This window comes from Bubalus kerabau, chromosome 9 (assembly GCF_029407905.1).
Source record: "Bubalus kerabau isolate K-KA32 ecotype Philippines breed swamp buffalo chromosome 9, PCC_UOA_SB_1v2, whole genome shotgun sequence".
Lineage (NCBI taxonomy): Eukaryota > Metazoa > Chordata > Mammalia > Artiodactyla > Bovidae > Bubalus > Bubalus kerabau.
In genome coordinates, this window is record NC_073632.1 from 40950024 (window position 1) to 40958848 (window position 8825).

The 8825-nt window shown below is 40.7% G+C and overlaps 1 long non-coding RNA gene across 2 annotated transcripts; it reads left to right on the forward strand.

Annotated features, from left to right (window-relative positions):
- Window positions 1-2345: 2345 nt before the first annotated feature.
- Window positions 2346-5485, forward strand: LOC129659999 (uncharacterized). 2 transcript variants are annotated; one of them, XR_008718294.1, is made up of 2 exons: window positions 2346-2455; window positions 4234-5485. It is a non-coding gene; the product is annotated as an uncharacterized LOC129659999 (long non-coding RNA). The 2 variants fall into 2 exon arrangements; XR_008718295.1 differs by lacking the exon at window positions 2346-2455 and adding an exon at window positions 3863-3938.
- The last annotated feature ends 3340 nt before the right edge of the window (window positions 5486-8825 follow it).

Consider the following 8825-nt stretch of genomic DNA (forward strand, 5'->3'; position numbering starts at 1 on the left):
CTCCTGCTGGTGTGCAGATGAAAGCAAAATTCAGCCCTGGCGCGAGGAGGAGCATAAAATTTTAAATGCTGTTTTAAGACGAAGTGCTACTTATTTTAAAATAAAACAGCATTTTCAAGACTTGTTAGGGAGTTATGCCAGTGTTTGCACTACAAGCTGTGCATAAGTACATCCTACGTTTTCCTAGAGAGAAAGGAAATCTGCTGAACTATCTATACAATGATAATGAACGTGCCCCTTCTGGACGGCAGAGCACAGACCAACCTTTCCTAATTCAACCAGGGAGGAAGTTCACTTCACTTACTTTTTGGCTTACTGGAATGGTCATCCTTGAGACCCTTCTGCTTGCTTATGTAACAGGCAACCTGCGTGCTGGACCGGTAAGAGCCAATATTTATAAAGCATTTCTCATGGCGTCTGGCACTGTTGTATGTGTTTGTTATGTGTTAATCAATTTACTTCTCATAAGAACTTTATGAGGTAGATTCTACTATTATTGCCATGTTATAGGTAAGGAAACAGTGAAAGTGAAAGTTGGTCAGTCGTGTCCAACTCTTTGTGACCCCATGCAATAGTCCATGGAATTCTCCAGGCCAGAATACTGGAGTAGGTAGCCTTTCCCTTCTCCAGAGGATCTTCCCAACCCAAGGACCAAACCCAGGTCTCCCACATTGCAGGCAGATTCTTTACCAGCTGAGCCATCAGGGAAGCCCAAGAGGCAGAGAGAACTTAAGTAAATTGTGGTGTGCTGTGCTTAGTCGCTCAGTCATGTCCGATTCTTTGTGACTCCATGGACTATAGCCTGCCAGGCCCCTCTGTCCATGGGGATTCTCAAGGCAAGGAGAATGGAGTGGGTTGCCATGCCCTCCTCCAGGGGATCTTACTTGCCTAAGGTCAAATAGCGGAGTGTAGGGTGCAAACACGTGTAATCTGGCTCCAGTCTCTACTCTTACCCATTACCTTGTTCTTGTGGATTCATACAGCAACTTTTGCTTTCTCAGTCCTGCCTCTGCAAATCTGTTATCAGCTCCCTTCTACACATAACCCATGCCCCACCTCCTCCTTGAATGAAATCCCAGGCAGGTCTCACAGCCTTTCTCCTAGAGAAGAAAAGGTTTCCAGTAACTTCAAAGCAAAAGAACAGTCACCATTTAGTAAATAATAGATGAGGTACAATGTATTATTAGCTTTTAATGCTCTAAACAAGCATCTTCTGGCATCTAGCACCTGCCAGCTAGTGGCTGTCACAGGCATCGTGCTGGTGGGGAGAGAGGCTTGGCGGGCTTCTCAGCCCTTCTAGCTAGCTGTGGGCATTTGGAAGAGAAAGGAAAGTAAATAAGAGAAGGCTGGAGGGGGGGACCCTCCAACAGTGACCTAGCATTAGCTCCCCAGAACATGCTGATGTTTAAAGCCAACCTGGCCTCAGGAACAGACCTCAGTGAGCTCCTGGGGAACCCCCATTACCAGGTTGGCACCTGCAGTTCCCGGCGTGGGGTATGCTTTCCTATTAGCTTCTTAAAACTCCCCTCTGGTTCTGACTTTCAGTAATATACCATGCTTTGCTATGCTATGCTATGCTATGTCCCTTCAGTCGTGTCCAGCCCTTTGTGACCCCACAAATTGTAGCCCACCAGCTCCCCTGTCTATGAGACTCTTCAAGCAAGAATACTGGAGTGGGTTGCCATGCTCTTCTCCAGGAGGTTTTCCCAACCCAGGGATCAAACCCATGTCTCATTATGTCTCCTGCATTGGAAGGTAAGTTCTTTACCACTAGTTCCACCTGGGAAGCCCTCTCTCAGTGATCCACCTGCATAATTTTTCTGTTTTAATCTCCCCTCCTGGCAGCCCTCTTGTGCCAAGCGCTGTCTGAAGACTCCAGGTCAGTTCTCTCTCGAGCCCATCATGGAAAGTGTCCCTCTTTGTCCCGTTACTGGTGGGATTGCTGTTTGCTAAACCGCAGCCTTCTGCTCTGTGGCCCCAGGCTGATTTCCAGCCTCCCTTTGGCAGGAGATGTGACCCAGCCCTTTGGGTGGTCCCTGGAGGCCACTGTCACTTTACTTGAAGGCAGGGGGGTGGTAATCTCCCCTCTTTACACCCCATGTTAACCATTTTTCTCAAGACAATGTTCCAATCTCCAGACTTTAGCCTCTTGATGAGAGCTGCTTACCTGTGGTCAGCTTCACCATGTATGAGTCTTAATTTGCTTAATTAAGGTGGACACGCTTCTGTTCTATCAGCTCCAGTTATACTTAAGAATATGGAATGTGGAAGGCAAGAATCTATTTCCCTTTTTATCCTGAAAGGTACTGAATATGCTCCGTTGGTTCTAAGGGGATCAATAAGCTTTGTGAGATATGGAGGTCTCTGTACAGTCAGATATCCATTTCCAGAAACTATGGAGGACAAAGAGAATCCACCCAAACTGCTGGAAAGCATTAAGCTATTTCATATCATGGTGAGTTGCTAGTACCATCGTCACTGGCACACCTCCATCCGTACTTCTCTTCCTCTTTCCTGCTGTACTAGAGAGAAACTCGCAAATCTCATACACTATTTGAATGGAAGTAGATGAAGAAGGAAATGGCAACCCACTCCAGTACTCTTGCCTGGAAAATTCCATGAACTGAGGAGCCTGATAGACTACAGACCATGGGGTAGCAAAGAGTTGGACACGACTGAGCGACTTCACTTTCACTTTCAGATGAAGAATAGGGCTTCCCTGGTGGCTCAGACACTAAGGAGTCTGCCTGCAATGCAGGAGACCCAGATTTGATCCCTGGGTCAGGAAGATCCCCTGGAGAAGGGAATGGCAACCCACTCCAGTGCTCTTGCCTGGGATATCCCATGGACAGAGAAGCCTAGAGGGCTACAGTCCATGGGGTCGTAAAGAGTCAGACACAATGGAGCGACTAAGACTTTCACTTTCACTTTTCAGATGAAGAATATATCACTAAGAGGGGAGAGCAATTGCTAAATACAGAGCATCTTGTGTTATCAAAATAATTTTTATCCTATTTCAATACTATGTTTATAGAAACTGGCTTCATGATACAACCAAATGACTTATCACCTGTACTTAACTGAAGACAGATTGACACTAAGTAAAAGATCCAGGCAGTTCTGAGAGTGACTTCTAAGAGAGCTGGGGTTTTTGAGCATTTTCAGAAAAAAGAGAAAAGATCATGCAAGGGCAGCATCAAAGCCAGCTAGAGCTCTGACTTCATTACAAGGCCAGCTCCAAACCTGAGAGCCAGATGGGGATCGAGGAGAACACTGAGAAAACAGCCTCAGGTACCTACTTCCCTGGGTCAAGAAGAGTCATAAACTTTACTTTTCCATATGTTCGGTTGAGGCACCCAAGCTGTGAGTACGGAAACAAGTAAAGTGTCAACTCTTCATTTTGAGCTATTTATGGAAAACCAAAGGGGTAGCTAATGCTGAGTGAGCAGGTGGATTTTAGTAAAATATTTCCCTGGCTGCTTTAACTTATGCAAAATCCAAACTGAAGAAAGCAACATAATGCTAATTAAAGCTGTAGCTCAGAGTTTGCCAAAACTGCTGGCTTTGATGAATGATCCTTTCAAAGACTCCCAAGCTCATAGACGATCTACCAGCCAGCATTTACCTCATTCAAAGACTCCCTAATCAAAGAGCCTTATTAAGTCACTAAGGGACAAATCCTAATTTATTTTAAAAGAATAGCAACAACAATTACTATTTAACATTTACTTTTGAAGACTCAAAATATTCTAGACACTCACACAAAATCTTTCAAAGGTGTAGAACCACTCCAGACTTTCTCTTTGAGTCACTTTTGAAGAAAAGCCTGGTAACCTCTGCTCCCATCTGCTGATTTTATGAAAGGAACAGCTGGTCTCTATAAAGGTATTCAAGGCATTTGATCTAGTCATTGAAGACCAAACAATTGAGGAATCCAGGTAAACAGAACTACTGGGGATTTTCAGATCAAGAGGGGGGAAAAAAGGCAATATGAGGCTATTTATTCTGAAGCTTAGTGTTTGCTCTGGCTACATTTAGTCCACCGGCCAAGTGTGGGAAACATCACAAGTGTTCACCACAAGCAAGCCTGTCCCAGTTTCTCCGCAGGTGGGTGGGGTCAAGTGACTAGTTCTAGCCAGTGAAAGGTGAACAGAAACCATCTGTGCCATTTCTGGGCTGAGGTGATAGAAAGCCCACTGGTGTTTCTCCTGTCTTGTCTGTCTGCTTCTGCAGCACCAGAGGAGCTGTGTGGTCCAGATGATGCAACCACAATATGACTGAGTTCCTGTCCACCCAGATCCTTTTTTCCCCTTATTCTGGATTCCCTTCTCTCACCTGCATGTAACCATTATCTTGAAGTTGGTAATGTCCTCCACACTTGTTTTTATAAGTTTACACCATTTGTATTTGTCCATAAACACATTGTAATGTTTTGCATGGATTTAAACTTTAAACAAATGGAATCTTATTGTATAGGTTTATCAATATGTGTGTTGCTTTTCAATTAATATTATGTGTTTGACATTTTCCCATGCTGTTACATGTAATTCTTTTAAGATTGAGTGAACACACCCAATTTACTTATCTATTTTCCTCCTACTCATTTGGATAGTTTTTGCTGTAATAAACAATACTGCTATAATATTATATAGGCCCCCTGAGAACATGTACAAGAGTTTCTTAAGAATTTGCACTTCAAAATGCAGTCATCAGATTGAGGTATTTGAATGACTCTTTAGATATTAGCATCATTAGTTTACTTTTAGTTCTACTTTAGATATTGACAAATAAAAACACCTAACATGTATAAAGTATTAATGCTGGAGAAGGAACTATTTAAAGCTTTTCATTTAATCTTCACAAAAACTCAGTGAGGTCCCTTAGAACAGGGCCTGGTTTGATATAAGTAAGCGCTCCTTACATTTGGCTATTTCTGTCATTTGTGGTTCACAGATGAAGCAGCTGAGATATGGGTATTTGAAGTAACTTGACCATGTCACATAGCCAGCGAGGGAGACAGGCTTCCTCAAAAGTCCACCCTTTTAAATACTAAGCTCTCCTCCCCTGGACTGCAAAGGTCCTGGAAAAGAGTTCTTATTTCTCCAAAGATTTGCAGAATTTGCTATATTAAGCATTTCCATTTTTGCCAGTCTTAGGTGTTTAAGATATTATTTGACTATTGCTTTTTTTTTTTTTTCCAAGTCCCTCACTAGAAATTGAGTGGTTTTTCATATGTTCACTGGCCAGTCAGGTGTTTTCTTTGGCCAGTGATTGGCTATTCACACATTTCTTTTGCCCATTTTTATGTTGGGTTGTTGCCTTTTGCTTATTGATTCATTGGTGCTTTATGTGTATCCTAGAATGAATTCTTTGCCAAATATATTTATCTCAAAGATCTTTCCAGTCTGTAGATTGTAATTGAGCCCTTTAAAACCTTTTATGATGAAAAAGCTTTACAATGCTAATATAATTAAATTTATCATCCTTTTTTTGTGTGTTTTTCAAGTCTTTTGTTCAGTCGCTAAGTCATGTCGGACTCTTTGTGACCCCTTGGACTGCAGCATTTCAGGCTTCCCTGTCCTTCTCTATCTCCTAGAGTTTGCTCAGACTTATGTCCACTGAGTAGGTGATGCCATCCAACCATCTCATTCTCTGTCACCCTCTTCTCCTCCTGCCTTCAATCATGTTTTTGCATTTACAAGACCCTTCCCTATACAGAGATTATAAAGATATTTATCTATTTTCTCTTCTAATAGTTTTAAAATTCTGTCCTCCACATTTGTCTAATCTTCCTGGAATTTATCTTTGACTTTATCTAGCGTTATTATATTATACAGACATTATTTAATAAGACCCATCCTTTCTCTGCTGATTTATGATGGTATCCCTGTCATGTATCAAGTGCTCATATGAGTGTAGGCTTTTGCTGAGCTCTATTTCCTACCAATCTGTTCCATTAATCTTTTTGTTTATCTCTGGAAAAAAGCACCACCTTGTGTTCCCTAGCTTTTTACTTTGCCCTTATATCTGAATGGCAAGCCTCTCCTTGCTTTCTTGAAAATTGTCTTAGCTTCTCTTGCCCCTTTATACAAAAGGCCTCTTAGCCTTTTTCATATGAATTTCAGGATCAGTTTGTCAAGTTTCATTAAAAACTCTATTGGGATTTTATTGGAATGTTATTGAGTTTGTAAGTTCTTTCAGGAAAGAAATAACATAAACTACAATATCAAGTCTTTCTATCTATTAACAGTATATACCTCTATCCGTTCAGTTCTTTCCTTAGGTCCTTCAGTAATGTATTTTAATATTCTCCATGGATAAATTGCACATATTTTCCTGTTGCTCTTAGAATGAAATTTTTTTCCTACTTCTGTTCTTATTTGCTTATTGCTGATATGGCAATATAAATTATTTTTGTATGTTAATCTTTTACATAGCAAATTTGCTGAACTATTTTATTATATCTAATAATTTGTCTTTAAAGTCATTTGGATTTTCAAATTTATAATAGAGTACAATTTATATGGTAGCACAAGTGGTTAAAAAAAAAAATCCACCTGCCAGTGCAGGAGATATGAGATGTGAGTTTGACCCCTTGGCTGGTAAGATCCACTGAAGTAGGCAACCCACTCCAGTATTCTTGCCTGGAAATTCCGTGGATAGAGGAACCTGGTGGGTTACGGTCCATGTGGTCACAAAGGGTTGGATACGACTGAGTGACTGAGCATGCACATGCTCAATTCATATAGAAAATGTCTTCTTCTCATGCTTATACTCTGTCTTTTATGTCTTATAACATTGGCTGGAACTTGCAATAAAGTCTTAGGCTCACAAAGAGAGAGGGACAACCTCAAAGTTACCCAGTTAGATAATGCAAGCTAACCCAATGTTGAATACCCAAGTCATGTTTCCTTGTCAGTCTTTAAGCTTTTTTTTCTGAAGGAGATTTTTCCCTTGGTCTTCTGTTAGATTATTAGATCAGTTTTAGATGACTTTACACAATTTTTCATTAGGTAAGGGGGGAAGACGCAATCACACAGACATGAAAACTAGATTGATTATGAAGTAGTAAACTTAAGATAGTACTTTTTAACTTTTAAGTAGTCATGGGAAAGCTTCATTACATGCTTCAAGTTACATCGCTTAGCAACAGCTCTTTCAGAAATTTCAGTTATCAGCATGATCACTAAAAACAGAATAAGCTGCAAAACAAATGTAAAAAATGAGATACAATTGCAGCTAGAAATAAATGAGTAAATATCTAATTGTGTTTCAAAATATGGAATGGTCCTTTCCGAATCTATCATTTTTGAGGCATTGCAATGCTAATTCTTCCCATCATGGGTCATTTGCTTTCATTTTCTCCATTCGTATACAGCATTATATATGGAGACAGTGGCTTTAACGTTTTGGTCTTCACTTTCCAAATTTGGGGACCGACCCCTTTTCCTTTACTTGAAAAACAGCAGGGGAGTCCAGTGTTTTGACTAGGGGAGTCCAGTGCTTCCCTTCCGGGGAGCTGCTTTTGGAATAATGCTGGCATACCATTAGTATTCAACACTGGAATGAAGAGAGCAAGATTGCATGTCTTAATCTTCCATGGATCCACCTGGGGTGCATTTTGGAAGAAAGAGAAAAAGAAAGCCAGCTGGGTTTGCTTTTGTTACCATTTTAGTGGCCACTTTCTAGGAATGTCACCACCTGTGGTTCCAAGGCACAAAGAGGAACAAGAACTCTCCCTGCCTCCCATGAGCTACAGGTTTAATGAAGGAGTCAGTTCCTGAAACTCTCCCTACTAGGTTCAAGTGGTAACCTACCAGGCTCCGTGGTCCATGGGATTTTCCAGGCAAGAACACTGGAGTGGGCTGCCATTTCCTTCTCCAGGGGATCTTCCCGACCCAGGGATTGAACCCAGGTCTCCTGCATTGCAGACAGACGTTTTACCGTCTGAGCCACTAGGGAAGGCCTCAAGCGTTCTAGTGGATACATATCCAAAGTACCACAGAAACAAAGAGGAGGCACCACCCAACTCAACATGTTCTCTCCAAGAAGGCTGGGCTACACGAGAAACAAACCCTCAATAAACTGGATCAAGAATCCTGCAATAAGCAAGTAACTTCTACAAATACAAACCACTGGTGCCCTTGCTATATAAAAACTCTTCCATGTAAAAGATTAACTTTGCCTATCGACAATAAGCAAAGGACATGCTCAAGCAATTAACAAAGTATGAAATACAAGTGGTCAATAAGCCAAGGAAAAGGTGTTCAGCCTCACTAGTCATTAGTTAAATACAGAACAAAACATCAATGATGTTATCTTGCAGATTGACAAGTATTCAAATGATTGTTACTTGGCAATAACAAGGATATTGGGAAGAGGGTCCTCTTATTCATGGTATGTAAGGATGCAAATCAATATAAGAGAAATCTGCTGATGTGCAGTAAAATTTTTAAGTACTTTGAATGCAGTCATTCCACTTCTTAGAATATATCCTCAGAAAAATAATCAGATAAGTACATAAGGATGTAGGTACATAGAATGTTCCCTATAGATTTGTTTGCAACAGTTTTTAAAAAGTTTTAAAATTCTTGCTTTTTGGTTAAATAAAGTATGGTATATGTACCCATTGGACAGTTAGGCATCTGTTTTAAAAAATGAAGTATGTAACTTTTAACTTAGAAAGATGTTCAAGATATATATTTTAAGTGACAAAAGCAGTTTATAAACAGTATGTTGAGTGAGATCCCATTTATACAAATATATTATGTATGCATAAGAAATGGGAAGTCTGTGCACAAAATAGTAGCTGTGGTCTGTAGGAG